A 23,346-nucleotide genomic window follows, 5' to 3' on the forward strand; every position below is an offset into this window, starting at 1 on the left:
ACTTACGTGGGATGAATAATTTCTAGAGATGTGCTGTACAACCTGGTATACTTAACATAAAATTACCAGGTTGAATTGATTTTCCTCTTTCTACTACATTTTAGTCAAACTCAAAACATATTTTAATTTAAATACTTTTAGGTTTTGTTTTGTTTGTTTTACTATGCATTAGTCTCCAGGATCCTGAAGTAATCAAAATTGGAACTCTGTGACACTACCATTTGGAAGTATAGAGAAGAGAATTCTTTTCTTTATGTTTCTTAGGTATCATCTAATTGTTTACAATTTTTACAAATTTATCTTCACTTAACAAATGCAAATATTAAGGCCTCCCTGAGAGTGACTTGCCATAATTCTCTTCAGTAAATTTCAGCCATTGTAAAAAAAGAAAGAAAGCTTGTAAGGGCAGGAATTTACTGAAAACTGAATCCTTGCTGAAGAAGGCCAATGATCCCAGGACTTCCACTTGGGTCTGTAGAGAGGTCTCATACTATGTTTGGTTTCTAATTAGCTCAAATATTGGCCATGGGAATGGGGATAGGGTCTCAGCTTAGCCCTGAGGTCCCTAATAGGATGAAGGAGAAGAAAAAGGAGGGAATGGGGGAAAGAAAAGCAAGTTAAGCACTGACCTGGCAAACCATTATGTCATTTCATTTCTGATTTGCATTTTTCCCATGTATTCTGAAAACCAAATATGAAAATTAAATGTAAGAAATCAAGATTGTTCTAAAAAGTAAATACAACCTAGCACTTTCACTTTAATACAAAAAATAATTTTATATTGTTTATACCTTTTATATATATTTATATTGTTTATATTTGTTTTCATACTATATTATAAGCTTCTTGAAGGCAGGGACCTTGAAGTAGGGCTTGTACATGTCACTCAGGAACCACAGTGCACCAAGTACATATGTACTTGAATGCAGAGATGAAACAGAATCTATCGTTACTTAAATTTTTAGTGCCATAAGAAGTTAAACGTTTCATATTGAGTTATGAGGAATTAAATTTATCTGTATTTTAGTAAATAATTTAAAAATGTGTTTGAGAAAATTTTTATAACTTTACAGAAGTGTTTCTTGTTTACCTATAATTTTAAAAATTAAAAACAACAGAATATGATAATTCCAGTCTTTGTGTATGTGTGCATATGTGAGGTTATGTGTATATATATTTTATATGCATATGTGTGTGTGTGTGTGTGTATGAGGGAATGTGTATGTGTGTGTATGTGCATAATAAGAGAATGGAGGGAAAGAAGCATCTCTGAGCACCAGAGCAGCCTCTTGACTGAAGAGGACTACAACCAGTATAGCGTCTTGTCCTTAAGACTATACACTTAGTCAGCACCTGCCTTGACACTTGTAAGTCAAATCTCTATTGATTTGCAGACTCACTGCCTCAGAATGTGCTGTTGGTGAGTAGAGTGTCTGGCAAGTGGGAGAATTCAGAATGCAAAACACTGGGGGAGAGGTCGGCTCCACTGGGAAAGAGGTCACAGGGCTTTCTTCTTCATGGTGCATTCAAGGGAGTACAATCTTTCAGAAAAGCAACAGCAGCAAAACAGAGAAGACTAGTATAATGCATCTACTACGATCAGACAAAGAAAAATAACCCCAATGAATAATAATATGTAACTCATGAACCTGACTCTATATAGCACAGGATAAAGAAATAATTTAACCATTATAAGTCCATCAGATCAAAATAAGTAGTCAACATTTAGACTAAAATGGGTATTTTTCACACTGGTTTGTGCAGTTTGGCCAATTTCACTCTCTAAATCAATCTGTTTAAGCAGATTGATCAATTTCACATGGATGTAGTTTAAGACTGTTACAAGAACGTAAAAAAGTCACACACGCAGTCATTTCATAGGTGATTGACCAAAAATGGAATTTCCAACACAAGATAAAAACGAATACAATTATATGAATGGTGTTGGAAGCTGTATTTGCAGTTGAAAGACTGCTCTAAAACATATGATACCTTAAAAGTGTGTCCAGTTTTTTAAAGCTGCCCCCAGGCCTCCTTGCTGTAGAAGGTTTAGGGGCAGGTTATCAGACACTCATGGAAGTATCTCTGGGCTAAGAAAGGGACTTTCAGGCCACAGCATTCTCATGAGTTGTAAGAAGTCATTCCCAGTGAGAGGGACCACATTCGAAGAGGATTGACAGTTTAGACTGAAAACAGCTTTCAAAGAGACTAATCTTATAAAGTATTGCAAATGAATAAGGGCAACAGGAGTAGGTGTTCACCTGCCAGTCTCTGCCGAGCAAGATGAGAGCCTGTCTGTACTCACACATGCGCTGACTTAAAAAAAAAAAAATCACATAAAAAACAACATCTTTGCTACGGAGACGTTTTTAACAAGTATTACAGAAAGAGCACCAGCTACCAAAAAGAGTTGCCAGGGCCAGAAGGAGCCATCAATCGAAACAGTTTACATTTCAAAGTTTTTCCAAGAAGAGTGAAACCATCTCCCCGCCTTGATAGAAAACGGAGGCACTGTAGTAAAGGTCCTACGTGCTGCCTTCTAAGCCAAGTTCCTTTCTCTCCAGTGGTCCTTTAACCCTTAGGTTGGTGCCAACAGGTAGAGAAAAACAGAAGTGTTTTCATCTCCTGGGGCTGGTGATCTGAGCAGCTTACTAGGCTGTGGAGTTAGGATAAAAAATCCTCTTCCTTTTATGAGTTTTGTAAGAAAAGATCTTTCTTGCTCTTGGGTACTATTTGAGATTAATAGGTCACTTTTACTTCTATACTCAGTACTTCCTCATATCGCTTAACAAATAATTACACATATCTGCCTTGGAATGCTTTTTGCCCCTGGAGATAATTCAAGAATTGACTCTTACTTAGCTTCTTTAACAATCTAAAAAATGAATGCTAACAGTGCTACATTTTACCAGGGTGTGTATTTATTTGTCCCTTTTAAGAAATGGGGTGTTTTTTGTGTGTGTGTTTGTTTGAAAGAAAAAGTTTGCATGTTTTTCTTTGGCCTCAGGAAAAAAAGAGCATTTCTTAAATTCAGTAACAATTTTCAAAAGGTCCATAACCTAACGTATACTTTTGGTTTTAGTTTTAATTTTCTGCTTAATTTTTTCATGACATTTCTAAACACCATATCTAATTTCCTGAATCTATTAGAATAAACTCTACATACTTTCATTCTTCATTCTAGAAGCCAGTCAAATAGAAACACTAGTCTAAAACAATCTTTAATTTCATAATTAAGACTTGGGGAAAGAAAATAACAGACACTGCAAACCTTTTTTCACTGACTTGGTCTGGTGAAAATAGTTACTTGTGTGCCTCCCTCCCACATGTATGTCCCTATGTCAACAATCCCTCCACTAGATCCAATTGTGTCACCACATCTCTTTGACCCACTGGCAATTTGTACAACCATGATAAAGATTCAGACACCCTGATAACCCAGCAGCATTGCCATAACCATTTTCTAAGGATTGCAATAGCATAGATTGGATAGAAAAGGGAAAAACTGAAAGGACCATCCTCTCTTTTTGCACACACATACAAATGCTATTCATTATGATTATAAAAATTACACTTTCTTACATTGATCTGTTGATATTAATTACACAGTATCACTGAAAAATATTACCAGTTTCCATGCCAACATTCTTTGTAAATACCATTGGTTCTCAATGAACTCATTCTGACCTTCTGGTCTGAGGCTGTCACTGTGTGATGTACATAATTCTCTCAACACTGATCCATTACTTCTGCTCAGTGTTGGGGGTCAGGCCAATAGTGTAAAGTCAAAGATAATTAGCAGCCCTATCAATAACCAGCTACACGATTGCTGCCTAAGTGACAGGCCAGAAAAGCTAAGAAAAGAGGTAGCAATATGAAGTAGAAGGGAAGTGCCGGTACATTCTGTGGTTCGAGCAGCTGCTATGGACTATCAGCATCACCAGGAGACCTCATTGCATTAGCATAAATTCAAATGACAAATGTACAGTGCTATTCAGAGACTCATTAATTTGCAATGGGTGCAGTGCTCATGACATATTAGTGCAAAATTCAAATGTCTTTGTAGCAATGTGAATTTAGTTGTGAGACCAAAGTTGCTAAAATGAAAATGTGTGGTTTTTTTAGCAGTTTATTAAATTATGAACCGTGATGACTATATCCGTGCATCTTTTTAAGCAGATGAGGTCCAGCGTGCTCCAGCGGCAAATCGCATGGTTTATGTTGATATTTTCCTGTCAGACAATTTCCAAGCAGCAGATAAGATACTAGACTGTCTGCTTTGCTCTGCTGCATGTGGACTGAGAGCTCCCCCTTCTGGACAAATGAAACTGCCACTCTAAAAGAAAGTCCGACCATTTATTGTCTTCTTTCTATATTTTTAACAGGTTCTGATCAAAAAATTTCGGTGTCCACCGAAAGCCAAAAGAAAGTAATTTGGTATCATTTATTGTAAATGAAAGTATATTATCACCTTCTACAAGATGCAGAAAAGCCACCCTCAATTGAAGTTGGTCTTGTATAATTTTATATGAAGCTACTCCAAGACCTCATTTAAAAGTATCTTTTTAAAAAATAATTGTCTGATTTATATATACCAAGAAAGTAAGCAAAATACAAGATAATAATTAAAAATTGTCATATCCATATGCTTTCATGATGCCATAAACAAGCTTACAATTATTAGCATTCAATTGTATAAAGAAAAAAGCATGCATATATATAGACAGAGCCTTTTAAACAAAGCAACCGAGTGTATATTGTATTCAACTTTGTTGAATGAGATTATGAACATACACAGACAAGAAAAGTCAGATTATAACTGTGCCAAATGTGTCTGGTGGACTAATTTTTCTTTTAATATAAGGAATCTTCTGCCAAATTATTTCAAATTAGTCAAAGCAGATTTATCACTGGTGTGCCTTTTAAAAATAGGCACGCCATATATGTATATAAATAATGATTCAGATTAGTATAACAATGGGATAAAAGGGGTTAACTTTGTCTGCAGTACTGAAAAAACCCAAACATACAAAATGTCAACCCCTGGACTTCTTACTATCCAGGGTTCATAGTCTCTTAGAGGAGACCCAGATCTCAGTTTATATAACTACTCACGTTTGTAACTAATACTTATAAAGACATACATTTAGTATTTTGCAGTAGAAGACATAGCTTTCCAAACCATGAAAACATACCTTTGAATAAACTGAAAAGGAGGTTACCATTTAAAAGTTGCTTTTCGGAGAATAGAAAACCCACAAGTAAAAGTTTATCCTTTGGCCATTTGAACTAACTAGTCTCCACCTGGCTACCAGAGGTGTGCTTTAGCAGATCCTTATGTAAAACTATGTTTATCACTTTCTAAACTTTGAATAAATTATGTAATGTAAAAAGAGGGTTATGTCACACTATTATTGCTTCTAAACTTAATTATGTACTTTCTGAGTGCTCAGTTTATGATGAATTAGGGGAAAGCCATTCCACTAAAAGCTGTGTACTTTAAAATTACATTTTATAATATCATTGATGTTTTGTGTCATCTTCAACAATTAAAAGTAAGATCATTTTCATCTATTCTACCTACTTGCACCTGAATTGGTCTTACGAGACTTAGTAGGCTCATTTTATTTTATAGTCACTGCTACAAGAAAGATACAGAGGTAATGAGAATTGAGAAGGATAACTGTACATTAAACATGTGGAAGGAGCATGTAACTGAGCAATATCAGATGTATCTCTGTACCTGCAGAGATATATGTATGTACAGGCAGTGCTTTTCCCTACCACATTCTTTTTCACCAAGTAATTAGAATACAAGACTCACAATATGTTAGGGCTGGAAAGGCCGATGTTGATGATCATTTTACAAACACAAGAACCAGAGACTCAGAAAAGTCCATCAAATTAACTAAGATCTAATGGCTAGAAAGCGGTAGAACTGAAAAAAAGGAACCCTGATCTCTAGACATTCCTTCCCAACTTTATCACACAACAGAATTGCTTGGAGGGCTTGTTACAACAGATTGTTGGGCCCACACCCAGAGTTTCTGATTCCATATGGGGGGGTTGGAGCAGGAAGGGGGGAATTCTTATTTCTAGCAAGTTCCAGGTGATACTGCTCTTGCTGGTCTAGGGATCACACTTTGAGAACTACTGGTCTCTAAACCAGTTTTTGTAAACAGCTGTTATCTTATTCCTAATAACTTTTTTCATCATAATGAGCAAAGCAAACTCAAGTTAATACCACATACTTCACTATAATCTCTCTAATAGAGGGCTAGGGTAATACCTACAGTGTGAAAAGTCTGGAAGGGTACAAGAAAAAAAAAATAAAGCAAGATTAAGGACTGTAGGGGCACTAAACATTAAAAAGATTATGGCCACTGAGGTGAATCACTATCCCAACCCAACCCACCTAAATCTTAAGGTAAAAAGCAATATTAAACCATATCCAGTGTAAAAGAGACAAACAACGTCCTAAAATGTTCTCTCTCTTTCCATCCTCAGAAATCTCGATGTCACTTATATCCTAAGAAATTCCTACTGCATTATCAAGTCATACCAAAGGCAGCTCTACTTCTATCATTTCCAAGTTGCCCTTTTTCATTATCTCTTACCATTATCACGTGTCTATTTTGTGAGTGCAAAATAATCTCTGAGCTGCAGTTTTCTTAAATCATAACAGAATCTAGCCAGAAGCCAAACACAGGGAGGATGACCTTATCCTCTGCTGCCTTCCCCCACTAGCTAGCAATATTTAGACCAACACAGACGTTTACCTTCTTTTCAGTCTCTAAAACAGAATAGCATCTATAGACCTAATGAATCAAAGTGCAACTCATCATTGCCTATAAAGTATTAGCAAATTTATCTCACAAGAACCAGAAAGAAAGAACCCCTGCATAAGGGAACTTGAAATTGCCGTGCTTGAAGCAACAGCTCAGAGGAACAGGAGCATATTCAAGAGCAATTTCACTCAGGCATTTGCTGGTTCCTTAGCCTCCTGTACACAAGTCAACAAACCTGTTCAGCACCATGGCCTCACAGTTGTGATATCATTGCCTTTTTTCCTGGTTTGGAGAATGACTGTGATGAAGGTAATCACCAGAATACCACCAAAAATAAAACAGTTTTTAAAATAGTTTCAGTTTGGAAAGTGAAAGTGACTGATGGTGTAAAAAGATTTTAATTATATATATAAACCTTGATATGTTTGTGCTCTCTCTCCCATTTTTATTGGGGTTTAACTACCTCTTTTTTCATAAGATTTGTAATTAAATTACCTTTTATCAGTTTTGTTGAAAAATTGATTTCATGGAATAGGTTTGATTCCAGTTCATACCATAAATAAGATAGCACTGTTCTGAACAATGATAATCCTTCCCCAAAAAATAACACCCCTATTTCTGGGGCTCTTTAGTAAGTTATTACATTAAAATCTGCTTTAATATATTACTTAAACGTCTACAGAAAATAACTTTTCCGTTTTAGAATAATTTTCAAATATAAATGGTTTATAAGCAGATTTCACTCTTTTTGCCTTATATTCACTTTCTACCACTGTCCCCATTTTTCAGATAAGCCAACCAATGCCAGAAAAATTAACATAGGTTTGCTATAATTACAGGTGCATCCAGGGTGTCTCTGGGCTTACTCCCTGCCTAAACCAACACCATAATTTAACCTTGGCCTTCCTTTAATAGACTCTGAATCCCAAAATCTTTCCCACTCTAGGTGGTTCCTTTCTCACTTCTTCAGGTTTAGATAAAATAGACCTTCTGTCTACCACAATCCTTGAATGATTTGAAATCTCTGAATTGTAGCAAAAATGTTATTTTCTTCTGTCTGAATTAAACTGAATTAGTGTTTCTATCATTAATAATAAATAGTAATAAAAAAATCATGAGTGGCAAACATGGAATTTGTTTGTTCAGAACAAAAGACTATGAGAATATGATTCCTCTTTACAAGGCAATAAGATATGTACTCCTTTGGAAAAAAAATTGTCTTTTTAAAAAAAATGTATTCAGACCAAGTATTGTAACTCAGAGGTTATTTGGCAAAAAGTTTATTAATGTAAATGGCTAAAATCTAGCCTCATGTGAATACTAAGGCAGAAAAATAGTACTCTATTAATTCAGGTTATCTGCTCTACAACTGCATTTTTATTTATACCTTTTCATTTCAAAATATATGTGCATATACTATTTTTAATCCCTCAGTAAAAATAAAACTAGATATTTTCTGGTGTATTAAGCAAGTCTGTTTTACCTATTTCTAAAATCTTCTCTCTGATATTTTTAAGACAGTTATCTTACACAGACTCTAGAAATGCAAAGGCAATAAAAATGAATATGTTTTGTCTCATAGAGGAATCTTTTAAATGAATATGTAAACATTCTCCATACAATTTAATAATCTGTATCCACCCATAAAATTCTACAAAGAAGTATATTTTTGTGTGTGAGCCAACTGGCAAATTTGATTTTAATAAGAAATCAGTAAAATATGCATATTAAAAATGAAGAGAGTTCGGGTCCCTATCTGCCATTTATAGTAAAAGCTTATATTTCAGAGCTTAATAATGAACCTCCCTGGGGAAGATTTAATAAAGCAGGTGCTTTGGTATTGCAGGCAGTTTTGCTTTTCTGTCTCTCTTTTTCCTACCCTCAAAAGGAAAAAAAAAAATTCTAATGACCCTGTTTATCTAGCATAAATCTAGTAAAGTATAGTCTGGACTATAAATCACCTAAGCTGATCCAGATCTCCGACCCAACCCACTGTTCGTTACTGAGTTTATAAAGCACAACATGCCCCATGAAATTATAGGTTGAATCATTCTCTCTCCATCCTTACCACAAGAAGTATAAAACCAGTTTAGAGCAACTGGCAGTTGCACAGTGTTTCAAATTTAAAGAAATACATGTTATGAGGGGGTGGAGTAGGGGTAGGAGTCGTTCTTAACTGTTCTTTTCTCCAACAGAACACTGAACATCTAAAACATGTTCAATCCTGATAATGCTTGTCAAATATTTCACAGTTAAGCTTTGTTCGTATTTTTTACTATGAAAAATCAATTTGATGGGATTCAGATTCTAGAGATAGAAGAGCTGGAAGAGACCTTAAATAACCTTTTTCTACCAGGTTCTATAGGTGAAAAACTGAGTCCCAAGAAAATTAAGTGATCTGTCCAAGCTTTTGCAAAAAGTCCAGCATAAAACTCAAGTCTGCAGACATCCAGTCCAGCATCCTTCTGACTGCTCTTTTCATCTGATTTTTTTCTTTAATAATTAAACAATTTCAAGGAGCTATGCAATCTGATTTCACAATTAAGATAAAGCAGTCATTTTATAACCAGGACTGTGTAAAAATTCACTTGGTGTTTAGTCATTATAGTCAAATAGTATCATTATCTTTCAATTACAGAGATCAATTTTAGTTCATTAGCAAAATAAAATGCTTGCAGAAGGTCCACGCGAATTCTTCAAAGCTGCAATCTTCTAAATGCCAAAAGTGAAATACATTTCATAAAAAAACAAAATTTGACAAAAGCACTTGAGGTTAAACCACAGCTGTGCAGGCCTCACTGCCCTGCTTTATCATAGATCTGCTATAAAAGCATGATTCAATGGTCTGAAAAGGAAAATATGTGTCATGGCCAACTAATAATTGCCATTTCCCCCTATTTCTTAGTTTTAGCGGCTTTTCCAAGAGAGATTTGGGTCACGGGATAGTGTGACATGAATAGAGCATTATGCATACAGATTCAAGCTAAGATGATCTAAAGGCTACATAAAAGGAAGACTAGAATAATCTTTAAGCTTTACAAAAGGATTACTACCCATAGGTAAAAACAGTGGCCCAAGCAATATAGCTATTAGGAATGGTGGCAAGCTTATTAGACTTTCTGAACTGTGAGCCTTAATTGCTATCCAGGGAAATTCAAGCCAGCTAAGCAGAGCTAAAGCCAGAGGGGTAGCAATATTATCAAGTTTAAGTTGATGCTAATATACTCTAAGTAACACCATATTAGTACATTTTGGAAGAAATCATTTACAAAATATATACAAAGATGCTGCAGGACTTCCCTGGTGGCGCAGTGGTTAAGAACCTGCCTGCCAATGCAGGTGACACAGGTTCGAGCCCTGGTCTGGGAAGATCCCACATTCCGCGGAGCAACTAAGCTATGCGCCACAACTACTGAGCCTGTGCTCTAGAGCCCACAAGCCACAACTACTGAGCCCAAACACTACAACTACTGAAGCCCGTGCGCCTAGAGCCCGTGCTCCACAACAAGAGAAGCCACTGCAATGAGAAGCCTGCGCACCTCAACGAAGAGTAGCCCCTGTTTGGCTCAACTAGAGAAAGCCTGTGCGCAGCAACAAAGACCCAACACAGCCAAAAATAAATAAATAAATTTATTTAAAAAAATAAAAAGATGTTGCTCCTTAATATGTTCAATTATTGTGAGGTTACATGAGAGTTTCTAAGATGATATGGACATGTGAGTGTTAAATTGTTAGATTGTATAAACTGAAAATATGGCCTTTGGTATTCCAACATATTTTTAATTGTATGTTTTTCAAAAATAGGAGGTGATGGTCCATTCATACTATGATGTGGCCACATTAATATCACAACTAGTGATGCTCATGCTATTAAGTCAGGCTTCTTTTATACATAAACCCTTTTCAATGTAAATCAACTCTTCATAAACTTGGTTATGCAACTTAAACAATACATGATCTCATTCTTCTTAGTGATTATTTATTTTATGGGACACAATCCCTGGAATTCTCAATTACTAGAAATTCAAGATGTTCATCTTGTTAAACAGTTAGTTAATATAATAGAAAGATCTTTTTGTGTCATACTGGACAAAAGGCCGTGGTAGTCAGGGAGCCTGACAGTAAGTTAAGGAGGTAAGCAGGTAAACTGGTTGGTTCAGGCCAATCAGGCATGTGGAGGCTTTAGCCAGTCCAAATTTAACCTAGCAGGGGAAAAACTATGTGACTGTCCTTGCATGAAGACCCTGGGAAATGGTTTATCCCAGTTATATAATATTGTGTTGTGTTGCTGTCCCTTCTATTCTAAAACTATCATTACTGAAAGTAACTGCTACATGTGCAGGTGAAAGTGAAAACCCCACTGCACAGCTCTTGATCTATTCTGCATTTTTCACCTGCACACCTAGTCTTTTGGATTATGATATTTACAACTAAATGCCTTATACATAAAATCTAGTATTGTTCTTACTCTTGCTCTTGTACTTTATTCCATAAATAAATCCATGTTTTTAGGGATCCTTCTTGTCAAATTGTCCTAAATGCTGCCATTAATTCTTAGAAATTTTCAGCACTGCTCTATTGTTTCATAATATGTTGCTGAGCATTCTTTTTTTTTTTTTTTTTTTGCGTTACGTGGGGCTCTCACCGCTGTGGCCTCATCCGTCGCGGAGCACAGGCTCCGGACGCACAGGCCCAGCGGCCATGGCCCACGGGCCCAGCCGCTCCGCGGCACGTGGGATCCTCCCGGGGCACGAACCCGTGTCCCCTGCATCGGCAGGCGGACTCCCAACCACTGCGCTACCAGGGAAGCCCGCTGAGCATTCTTCACTTATATTTACCTTACAAAGAAAACAGAACTAAAAGAAATACTTCGGTATATTTATGTTCTCTTGATTTAGCTTAGAGATAAAGGAAAAAGTTTCAACCCTAGAGTTTAAAAAACACTGGAATGATCAGCTCAGTGCTTTCTGACCACCTAGAGGGGTGGGATAGGGAGGGTGGGAGGGAGGGAGACGCAAGAGGGAAGAGATGTGGGAACATATGTATATGTATAACTGATTCACTTTGTTATAAAGCAGAAACTAACACACGATTGTAAAGCAATTATAGTCCAATAAAGATGTTTAAAAAAAAACAAGACAAAACACTGGAATGACTAGAAATGAAGCTCTCCATCAATAAAAATTTTTACATAAAACATAACATGCTATCTTAAATAGCTTAGATATTCTGTTTAAGGGCAAGCACGTAGAAAAGATAACTTCTCAAATTATTTTACTTTTTAGTTTCTTAAGTGACACATTTATGCATTTGCATTAAACTACAAACATTACAAGAACTCTAAAGTTCCACTTGATCATCACCCTAATCCAAATCAGCTTCTAAGAGGTAAGCACTGTGACCAGTTACAAGTGTCTTCTACTAAACTCTTTCCTATGCATTTCTTTCTTTATTTGTTTATGTATTTATTTTTGTTTAAGGCCGCACCGTGCAGCATGCAGGATCTTAGTTCCCTGACCAGGTATCAAACCCATGCCCCCTGCATTGGGAGCACAGAGTCTTAACCACTGGACCACCAGGGAAGTCCCTCTTTTCTATGCATTTATAAAGATATATAGAAGAAGTGCCTAACTGCTTTTATATATATATATATATATATAGAGAGAGAGAGAGAGAGAGAGAGAGAGAAAGAGAGAGAGAGAGAGAGAGAGAGAGAGAGAATCCGGATATATTATTTGCTTGGTTTTACATGAACACAGAGAAAATAACTTTTAATTCTTGGATTGCATAATTTGATTAATTGTTCTGGGCAAAATAAAACATTTCCTTAGAACAATTGGCCTATGAGCTAGCATTGAATTTTGCTTCTGAAATAGCATATAAGCAGGAGCATCCCCTACCTAAGGAAGAAAAATCTGCTTTTGTAGCCCTATCATGTTCTTTGCAGCCCTCCGACAGACAGCATATATTTGGCTTCAGGCTCATCTATAAACAAGCAATGTTATTCACCCTCAGTATCCATTATAAAAATTTGTACCTGATGAACCTCAAAGTTTCTGGATCACATACCCTTTTGGTCCAGCAACTGACTTTGCTCATCTTTTATTGTCATGCTTGTTAACTTCGCAACACACACACACACACACACACACACACACACACACTCATAAACATAGCCATGCAAAGAATTAAACCCTACACTGTTATTCCCTTAGTGGGGAAGAGGAAAGAAAAACAGGAAAGTTAATATTCAATATTTGCTGTGGTTACTTAAGTATACATATGTGTGTGTTTCCCCTTGGAGGCTGCTTGATAGAGGTTGGGTTTACAGAAAGTTTAAATAAGTGGGTCAATCGCTCTAAGACATACAGAGACAACTCTTTTTCAACTCTATTATTGGGGAGCTGTTCGATTTGATGCTTGATTTGAAATTAAAATGTTTAAATAAATGCTTGGAAAGTATACTGGATGGCAGTATTTAGCAATCTTGTTTTCTTTACATAATGTAACACACTAATGGACTACATTTTTCTTTGCTTTCTGCCATTAACTCTGAAAATAAGCAAGTTACTGTCCAAAACAGAGCCAAAAACACCACAGGGTTTCTGGCTGTGAAGGGACACTTCATGCATAAATGTGGGAAAGGAAAAAGTTGATAAACAGCCAGTTGGGAAGTGTGAAGAGATTATTTTTATTTCGTGGTGTTTTCAGTGTGTAGTAAGTATCTCAGATGTTCAAAAATATATTACTGTGCCTGAGAGTTTACAATCCCCATAGTAGTTATTATCCAATGTAGTTGATATGAAACACTTATATCAGGGACATTCCCCCTTAGTCCCTCCCTCTTGCTCTCCCTCTCTCTTGCTCTCCCTCTCTCTATTTCTCTACTCCAAATCCAACAGGGTTAAAATGCAGCTTAACAGAAATCAAGCATAGGTACCTTGGAATTTTAATGAATGGGTCCATGAGATGCAGTTACTAAAAAAATGAAACAGATGCTGCCCCTTTGCTGCTGTTCTCTCTTCCTGGTTATTTTTCTTTCTTTCTCAGTCAAAAGAGTCTGGAACTTCAGGGTGATTTTTCTTTGCTAACCATCTTCTACCCAACATTGAATACCAAAATATTATGTTCAGACCTCAAGGTTTACAATGATAGTGTTTGAACAAAACTGGGAAAAGAAAAAAACTTGAACAAATTACAATCTGCATTCCATTGTTGATCCTGTAGAATTTTTTTTAGTTATATATAAATACACACACACACAACATGGCCAACCTGGATCTCTGAAATGATAAAAATTAATTATCTGACCAGAGTGCCGACCTCCAACATCTTTGCAAGGTGTCCAGGGTATGATACACATTTTCGGTCTACATGAAACATTACCTGTGTTAGTCTTGCTCATTAGTTCATTCTTCTCGTTGTCATTGCCTCTGATCATTCATGATCTTGAATTTTTTATTATTATTTATAGATTGTGACAGTTTTATAACACAGGAAACATTTGAAATTTAATTTAAAAAATCGTAATTGTCTTACTTAATCAATAAATGTGTGTTGCTTGGGAGTATAAATGGGAAGTTAATTTGTTTTGCAAAATAAATGCCACAATAGTGGAAAGACAAAAATATTCAAAATTCTCTTACTAAAAAGCAGCATGAAGAATATTTTCATTTGATATCTTGGAATAAAGGAGTATTAAAATATAATCAATTGACACATGTATAATCATGATTATAAATATTTCTTATATCTTCACCTCCCCCAAAAGCCTACTTTAAAAGCAAAGAAATTATCACATAAGAGGTCAAAAGGATTCACCTATAATAAATCTGCTGAGTGAACATTCAGAAAGGCAGAGAGTTAGAACTTTTGTGAAGCTAGAAAACAATTTATAAATACCATCTAATCATAATAGGTAGTGATTGCATGGGTAGTTCCTCTAGGTATTCCATCCCAGTTCATTAGATGAAAAACAAGAAAATCCAGAATAAAACTTGTTTCTTGGACCCTCCATCCAAAAGGAACAAAAGTAAATCACAGAATTTCCAATTTAATTTTGGAAGCTAGTCAACCCTCTGTTTAAATTCTGAAATAATATTGGTAAAATAGAATCACAGACTCCTATCTGTTAGCTTTTCAAAGACATGTGGTTCCTCTGTTCCTATGCAAAGAAAAGTTTTATTTCTAGTAAACAAAACATTTCATGGGAAGAAAACAATAAAAATGATTTTATAAAGATAAAATAGGGCTTCCCTGGTGGTGCAGTGGTTGAGAGTCCGCCTGCCGATGCAGAGAACGCGGGTTCGTGCCCCGGTCCGGGAAGATCCCACATGCCGCGGAGCGGCTGGGCCCGTGAGCCATGGCCGCTGAGCCTGCGCGTCCAGAGCCTGTGCTCCGCAACGGGAGAGGCCACAACAATGAGAGGCCCACGTACCACAAAAAAAAAAAAGATAAAATAATACTTCTAAGGAGAGAAAAAATGGCAGTGTGCTTATATTCTCTATTTTAAGATAGTTTATTTTTATATCAGCAGTTTCTTATCAAAACAAGAAATAAACTGTTCTTAAGATATTGAAAGATCAGCCCCTGAAGGATATTGGTGTTTGACAAATAAAAAATAAAAAACATAGTGATTTTTCCTTTTGTAAAATTTGAAGATTGCTAAACTCAAAATAAACCTCAGAAATAAGAGGGACTCAGTAGCACCAAGAGAAATGTAGTACGCAGAGAAAATTCTTAACCTAAAACTGCCAAATTTCCTACTTAGTTTTATTGAATAAATAAATCCATTGGTAGAGTAAGGGGTTGGGTGTTAAGGCTTCCTTCTTGAGTCTCCCTACCTTAGAAATAACCAGACTAATGTACTCCCACTAAGTGTTAGAAAGTGATGTACATCTTTGGGCCTCAATCTTTGGAGGAAATGTTCCCATACTTAGATGGCCACCCCCAACTCTCTCTCCTGAGTGACCACTTTGAGAATACTGTTACAGCTGTCCTGCCTATAAAACTAATTCCACAGTTCATCAAAAAGTTTAACATAGAATTACCATGTAATCCAGCAATTCTCCTCCTAGATATATACTCAAAAAAACTGAAAACAGCTGTTCAAACAAAAACTTGTGTATGAATATTCACAGCAGCACTATTCAAAATAACCAAAAGGTGGAAACAACCCAGATTTCCATCAACAGATGAATGGATAAATATCATATACCCATACAATGAAATATTACTCACCCGTGAAAAGTAATTGATATGTGAAGTATCCATACATGCTACATGGTTGAACCTTGAAAACATTATGCTAAGTGAAAGAAGTCAGACACAGAATGCCATATGTTATATGATTTCATTTATATGAAAAAAAACAGAAAGGCAAATGCATAGAGACAGAAAGTAGTTTAGTGGTTGCCAGGCACCGAGGAGAGTGGGGAATGAGGACTGACTCCTTAATGGGTATGAGGCTTTCTTTTGGGGTAATGAAAATGTTCTGCAACTAGATAATGGTAATCATTGCACACACTGTGTAATAAAAGCCACTAAATTGTGAGTGGTTAAAATGGTGAATTTTATATTTTATGAATTTTACCTCAATTTAAATAATAATAATTTCAGTGCATGTGACCTGGCCCAGAAAGCCTTCAGGTTTGGTGTGTCTGGTGCAACTGAGTTAGAGACCCTGGCAACCAAGACTCCTCACAGCAATACTGGAGGTGCACTGTTTTCATGTTGGATAAAGTTCCCACAACAACACCTCAGTGCCTAAGCTAACTCTCTTAAAATGTGGCAGTTGTGGTCCTAAAGATAAAACCCTTGGTATGTTGACTTTTATTAGTCATTTTAACAGTATGCATTTTCAAGAGATCTGGATTTTAGAACATTCTTCTTTCCAAGTTAAGGACTTTCCGCTTTTTAGTTCTTTGGCCATTAGATAAAAGATATTTTGCAGAGGAAGTGGTGAATTGTCTTCCTTATAGGGCAACCATATATTCAGTTTCCTGGAAAACTTCTAGTTCACATCTATTGACCGAGTGTAATTATTAGTACTGTCCCTAGCACTTTCAGAAGTGTCCCAGTCTGGATGATAAATTATATGGTCTCCCTACTTCAAGGGGACCACTGTTAAGCTTCCCTTCCTGAGCTGTCCAACAGAAGTCTTTTTTGTGCCAGCTTTGATCCAGTTCTCTGGCAAGTTAGATATGATTTGTCTTAATATATGCGTTCTGTTTGCCAAGGCATACATAGCATGTTTGGACAATATGGTCTCATTTTATGATCTTTTGCTCTTATTTATTCTTCATATCCTATGGTAGAGCTAATCGTTTGTGAAAACCAAAATGTTAGGAATGATGCCAACAGCAGACTTTTCTGTAGGATATACTTTCAAAAGTAGGTTAATCCGAAAAGAAAATGTCTTAATATACTCAGTTTGGGTAGACCCTGGTGTTACTGAATAGTAGTATTGAGCTAAATCTGGAAGAAATTTCACTTACACTTATTTGATGGGACCAAGTGCTACAGATAATTTCATGGTTGTCTTTCAAAGCTTACTAACATTCCTCTAGGTAAAAAAGTTGTCATCCTTCCTTTTTCTTTTAATTTATTCATAGTCTTAGAACTTATCTTCATACAAGAGTAGATCAGAGAAGTAAGCGGGCTGAGAAGTCTGAAATGGGCTGAGAGGTTTTCAAATTAGATTGCTAGTAAGCATATAAAATTTAATGCATTCCCTTAAATGTCTGCTTATCACATCTAGAAATTTCTTACTTCTAGGAATTTAGTGGAATAATGGTCACATACCTCAGTATTTGCTGTCAAGATTATCCTAAACAAGAATTAATCAGGCAACACTTTAGTTGGGCTCCTTTGACTACAACAGAGGCTCACATAGAACATCTTAAGAGGAGGGAAGTTTATTGTGAGGTTATGCACAGTCTTGAAGAATCAGTTACTCTCTGCATCAACCTTCCCTGGGTTAGGTGGTCTTAATTACTGCCTTCCTTTGCTTATTCAAAATGTAAGTTCCCTAAAATCTTCACTTTCCTTATGGCCCACCATGGTGCCAAATTCACTCCATAGCATACCTTGAGCTCCAGCTCCTAATTCTGTCCACTAATTTAGTTCAAATAACTAAAAGTGAGAATCTAATTGGGCCATCTCATCTTGTATTAGGCCATGCCATAGGTCATTGACTCCCCTATTGAATAGCTGCCCTTTTGTCAGATTCACCACCCTGTCTCCTTCCCCCCAACCAAGATAAATTGTTTTGGTCAGAGAAGAAAGGCTGGGTCATGTAGCGTAGTTAAAATGCACACCACCTCCCTGTTGGCAGGGATTTTAAGGAAGGGAATCTCCCTCAGAATGGAAGATTCGGTATACCTAATTGGGGCAGATTTTCTTTTGTATTTTCATCACTCTTTTCAGTCCATCTCCATGAAAAGCTAGCACTGTGAAAATGCTTATCTCCATTCCTGCTCCAACTACCCTGGACTCCATTCTCATTAACTCCTACTCTTAATTAGATATCAAATATTTCCAACATCAATTATTAATGACAACTTGATGCTACTCCCAGGAGATTACGTTTAAATTAGTGACTCCTCACAGCTAACGGAGACATATTGGGAGCCTATCTGTACTATTAGAGGAATATTTAGAAACAAGAACTGCTGAGCACCTCCTAGCCCCCAATTACATCATACTTCTATTTACTTGACTAACTCGGGATTTTCTTGCTTTTTCATTTAATTCAAATCAACACCCAAACAAAATATGTTTTGCTTTACATTTTCATAACACTGTTTCAAAGTACAAAATTCATACAATAAAGTCTGGTTTTTTTAAGTATTTTTTAGAATTGTAAGCACAAGGTATATTTGAAAGTCCTTTCTGTGGAAATAAAGGCCAGAAAGCAGGTGATAAAGCATACTGTATTATCTGTGGTCTTTGCTGCACAGTCTGCAAAGTGGTTTCTATGAAGTTTAAATAATTGAATAAGATTTACTAAATGACTATCTAGCATAATATAGTACTGCAAAATAATCTACTTTTTTAATGAAAGCTATCTCCCTGCCCTCAAAGAGCCTATATTCAGTTCATGAGTTCCTCAGTATTCCCATCCTTGCTCAGTTTCTCAAGTTTTCAAATGAATAACTCATTCAGAGACTTGGCGAAAATAGCAAGTGAACAACCCTGGAAAGCTTCTCTGGGCAGAAAAAAAAAATCCCATGGAATTTAATGTGTTAAGAAAATATCTTTCTTATTTCTCTGGTCCCCCAAACAAACCTGTCGAATTCCCTTATTTGTCTGCATAGGAGACAATCAGGGACTGTACCAGCAGCCAAAGTTCAGGAGAGTGACGTGTCATAAGCAGAGGGTGGCATGGAGCAAGCGCAGAAGATAAAGGTACACCTATCTTTAAGGGGTCGTGTGTTTTGAGTATCTTTTGTTCTCTTCCTGTGTCCTCAGGAAACATCATTCTGGAAGGTGAGGGTATGAGAAACAGGAGGCAAGATGAAAGATATCAGGCAAGAGAAAGGGAGGGGAAGTAGATACACGGCCTGGCATCTCAAAATGTGAGGATTTTCTCTTCTCTGGGAAGCAAAAAGAAGAAAAAAAGAAATGTGTTCTCAAGGAAATTTAACACTTTCCTGCATATAATTAATGTATTAACACTTAAAAAAACATAGTGATATCAACTGTAGCTAACTCTATACTGAAGATACTGTTTTCAGGCAAAGACCGTGCAAAGAGTCCACAAGCATATAATGAATTACATTCCTGGAAGAGGAGCTATCAATGATATAATTGGGTCTAGATTTTTCAATAGAAGTAGTGCCGTAAGGAGGATAGGGGGAGTATGTCCCCAACTAAAGCTGATATTAAACATTTTATAGACTAGGCAGCAAAAAACTATTTAATTCCCCCAATTAAAATGTTTGTTTTAAACTTGTACAGATTAAAACCTAAAATATGTTGAAATTCAACAGCACCCAAGTATGAATCCCAGCTCTATCACATTCTAGCTATGTGACTTCAGGTAAGTTTCCCCATCTATAAAATTGAGATAATACCTATCTCATAGGGTGTGATATTGTGATATATAACAAGTGATACATATTTTGCTTTTCTTCCCTGGCTCCTGGCCAGAGCTCTTAAAACCCTTGTAATTTCCTAAGTGATAAAGGTAAAAGGAATATCTTTTGTTATAATGTTTGGTTTTTGTCCCTGGCTCCTGAAGTAGCTCAAGAGTGATAAAGGTGAAAGTAATGTCTTTTACTGCTAATAACAAGCCCCTTTCAACCACACCTGAGTTTATGTTAATGAGGGGAAAAACCTAGACTAGTCCCTAGGGATGGGAGAGCTTGTTTCCAGGGGAACCAACAATGTGATCAGAGACTTGGAACTTTTAGGCCACCCCCGAACCTCAGGGTGGAGGAAAGAGGATGGAAGTTGAGTTAACCACTATTGGGCTATACGATTTAATGATTTAACTATATGATTTAATCAGTCGTGCCTACCTAATGAAGCTTCCATAAAAGCTCTACTAACCAAAGGGGTCTTGGAGGTGTTGGTGAACACAAGTTGTTGGGAGCGTGATGCATCCAGAGAAGGCATGGAAACACCCCACTCCTTCCCACATATCTTGTTTTATGCATCTCTTCCATTTGGCTGTTCCTGAATTGTATTATTGGGCTGTACCCTGCAGGCCTGCAAGCCCTGTACTTGCCCAACTTCAGGACCAAAGAAAGAGCCTGGAGTCAGCAACAGAGCCATCAGTGATTTAATGGATGGGGGATCTACATGTCTGAAGCAAGGTCCTGGAGTAACACACCATGGTGTGCAGCAGATGGCAGGGTGGACATGGTGGCAGTCTTCACTCCCAGGGGGAGGGGGAGATTACCAGTTATAGGGAGATTTGATGTCGGATTGGCTCATCAGTTACCAGGGAAACCAGCAGAGGGGCATGTCCCTCACCACCCTTTTGATAAGCTATCATGGTGGAGATGTTCTAATCTACAGATTAGGACAATCACTAGCTGAGGCCTGAGACAAGTAAGTGGGAAGTTCAGTCAGGTGAGTAGGGAGTAGGTGATGCAGGCACTAGTCAGGCAGGGGATGTACAGAGCAAGAGAACAGCCATCTTGAGTTGCCTGACCATACATGGATCTTTTATAATAAACCAGTAATTGTAAGTAAAGCGCTTTCCTGAGTTCTGTGAGCCATTCTTGCAAATGATCAAACCTGAAGAGAGGGCTTCAGAAACCCCTGATTTATAGTAGGTCAGTCCGAATTACAGGTGACAACCTGGGACTTTCGATTGGTGTCTGAGGTGGGGGGCACTCTTTTGGAACTGAGCTCTTAACCTGTGTGGTCTGCACTAACTCTAGTCAGTTAGTGTCAGAATTGGATTAATTGTAGGACACCCAGTTGGCATCCACCAAGAAATGGAGACTTGGTAGGAAAGCCCCACACATTTGGTGTCAGAAGTGTTATGAGAGTAGAGGAAACGAGTTTTTCTGGTATAGGGTATTGAAAGAGTTAAATTAGGTAATCTATATACAGTACTCAGCAATGCCTATCAAACACTATGCACTCAATAAATGTTAGTTGTTATCATTATCACATGTATTGATTAATAAACAGGCTCCTGTCTTTCCACTCATCTTATAAATTGGCCTGGTTCATCAAAGCACTTTGCAACTCACATGCCCTAGACAGAAACACCAGCCAATCCTGTAATGTAGAATCTTCCATGGTTATTTCTGACGTGGTTTTGGTTCAGTCATTTCTCCTCCTGGCTTGAACCATATCTCTGGTTCCCAATATCCACACTGCGTCTTCTTTAGCTCCAGCCCTATTCTGGCCCCCAACACTTAGTTGGGACCTGCCCAAGCTAGCTATTTCCCCTGCACCAAACACTCCCTCCACTTCAGCTCAGTGAAAGGATTTGAATCACCATAATCATCATATATTTAATACAATCCAGTATAAAGATATAAAATATAATACCCTCATAATTTTCCTTTAATATAATTGAATCTTGATTCTTCCCTTACTCCTATCCCACTAAAAACTGCTCCTTCTCATCTCAGTGAAAAGCCCTCCCCTACTTCTCCAAAATTCTAGGTGTTGATTCTTCTCTTTTTATGCTTCCTAAAATCAACCCATCAACAAGTTCTGTCACTCCAATTTTAAAATACATTCTGAATCTTTCCCCTTTTATCTGTATTGTTGACACCTTTGTCCACTGGGGAGTCAGCATCAGCCTCACCTGGGAACTTGCTGGACTGTGCTCAGGCCCCATCCCAGATGTATTGAATCAGATACCTGAGGGAAGGGAGAAGAGAAAGGGCCTCAACCTGTGGTTTAACAGGCCCTCCAGGTGATTCTGTTGAACATTTCAATCTGAGAACCACTGTTTCCATCAAAACCACAATCATCTCTCAGTGTCAGTGTGTGGAAATATCTTAACAGCCTTCTGACTCATCTTTCTGCTTCTACACTTGCTCCCCTACCATCCATTTTCCACACGGCAGCCAGAATAATACTTTTTTGAGTTGAAATCCTCCAACGACTTCCTATGTCCATTAAACTAAAATCCATTTTCCTTACTCTGGTTTACAAATCCCTATGTGATCTGGCTACATCCTACTTCTCCAACCACCTCTCTCTCCATCTTTCATGCTCTTGCAACACTGTTCTCTTTTCACTACTTGAACATACTATGCTGGTTTCTGCCACAGGGCCTTAGGAAAAACTTGTTCCTCAGCTGGAAGCATTCTTGTTATTTGGGTCTCAGCTTCAATGCTTCCTCCTCACAGTGGGCTTCACATTAATTTTATTTAATAAACAGCTTCTGGGGTCCAATAACTAGTCACTATTAGATAACCAACATTCATTCTCTACATATCAATGTGATCTCATAGATTTCTTATTTGCTATTTTGAGAGTTTATTATCTTTCTTCTACTATAGTAGCCTAAGAGTAAGGACTTTGTCCATTGTGTTCACCTTTGTTCATCCAGAAACCAGAACAATCACGGGCATATAGCAAATGTTTAACAAATATTTATTGAAATAATTAGTTAATTGTAACAAAGCAGCAGAGGAAGAAATACTTTTACCAGTGTCAGGGAATTTGTAAAGTCTTTGAGGAGATTGTGTCAAGTGACTCGAAAAGGAGGTAGAGTAGGACAATGGATCAAAACTAAGCTAGGAGTTGGATCCAGCAAGGCTCAAATCCAAGCTCTACCTCTCACAGGGTAGAAGACTTGGAACAAATTTCTATCTTTTTTTTGTAACCTCTTCAGCATCTTCCTCTCAGGGTTGTCATTGGGAACAACGAAAATGATATAACAGGGAACTCGGCACATAGGAAATACACAGTAATTATAACTTGGAACCACAGAAGATTTGGAGTTCCTTAAAAAATATGTTATATATTGCATATGACAATATGAAAGTAAATCAAAATTAAATAAAGGAAAACATTCACCTATAATCTTGTTACCTCAAAAAACAATTTCATCTTGTCATTTCCCTTTTATATACAT

This window comes from Mesoplodon bidens, assembly GCF_964165515.1.
Source record: "Mesoplodon bidens genome assembly, chromosome: 4".
NCBI classification, from domain to species: domain Eukaryota; kingdom Metazoa; phylum Chordata; class Mammalia; order Artiodactyla; family Ziphiidae; genus Mesoplodon; species Mesoplodon bidens.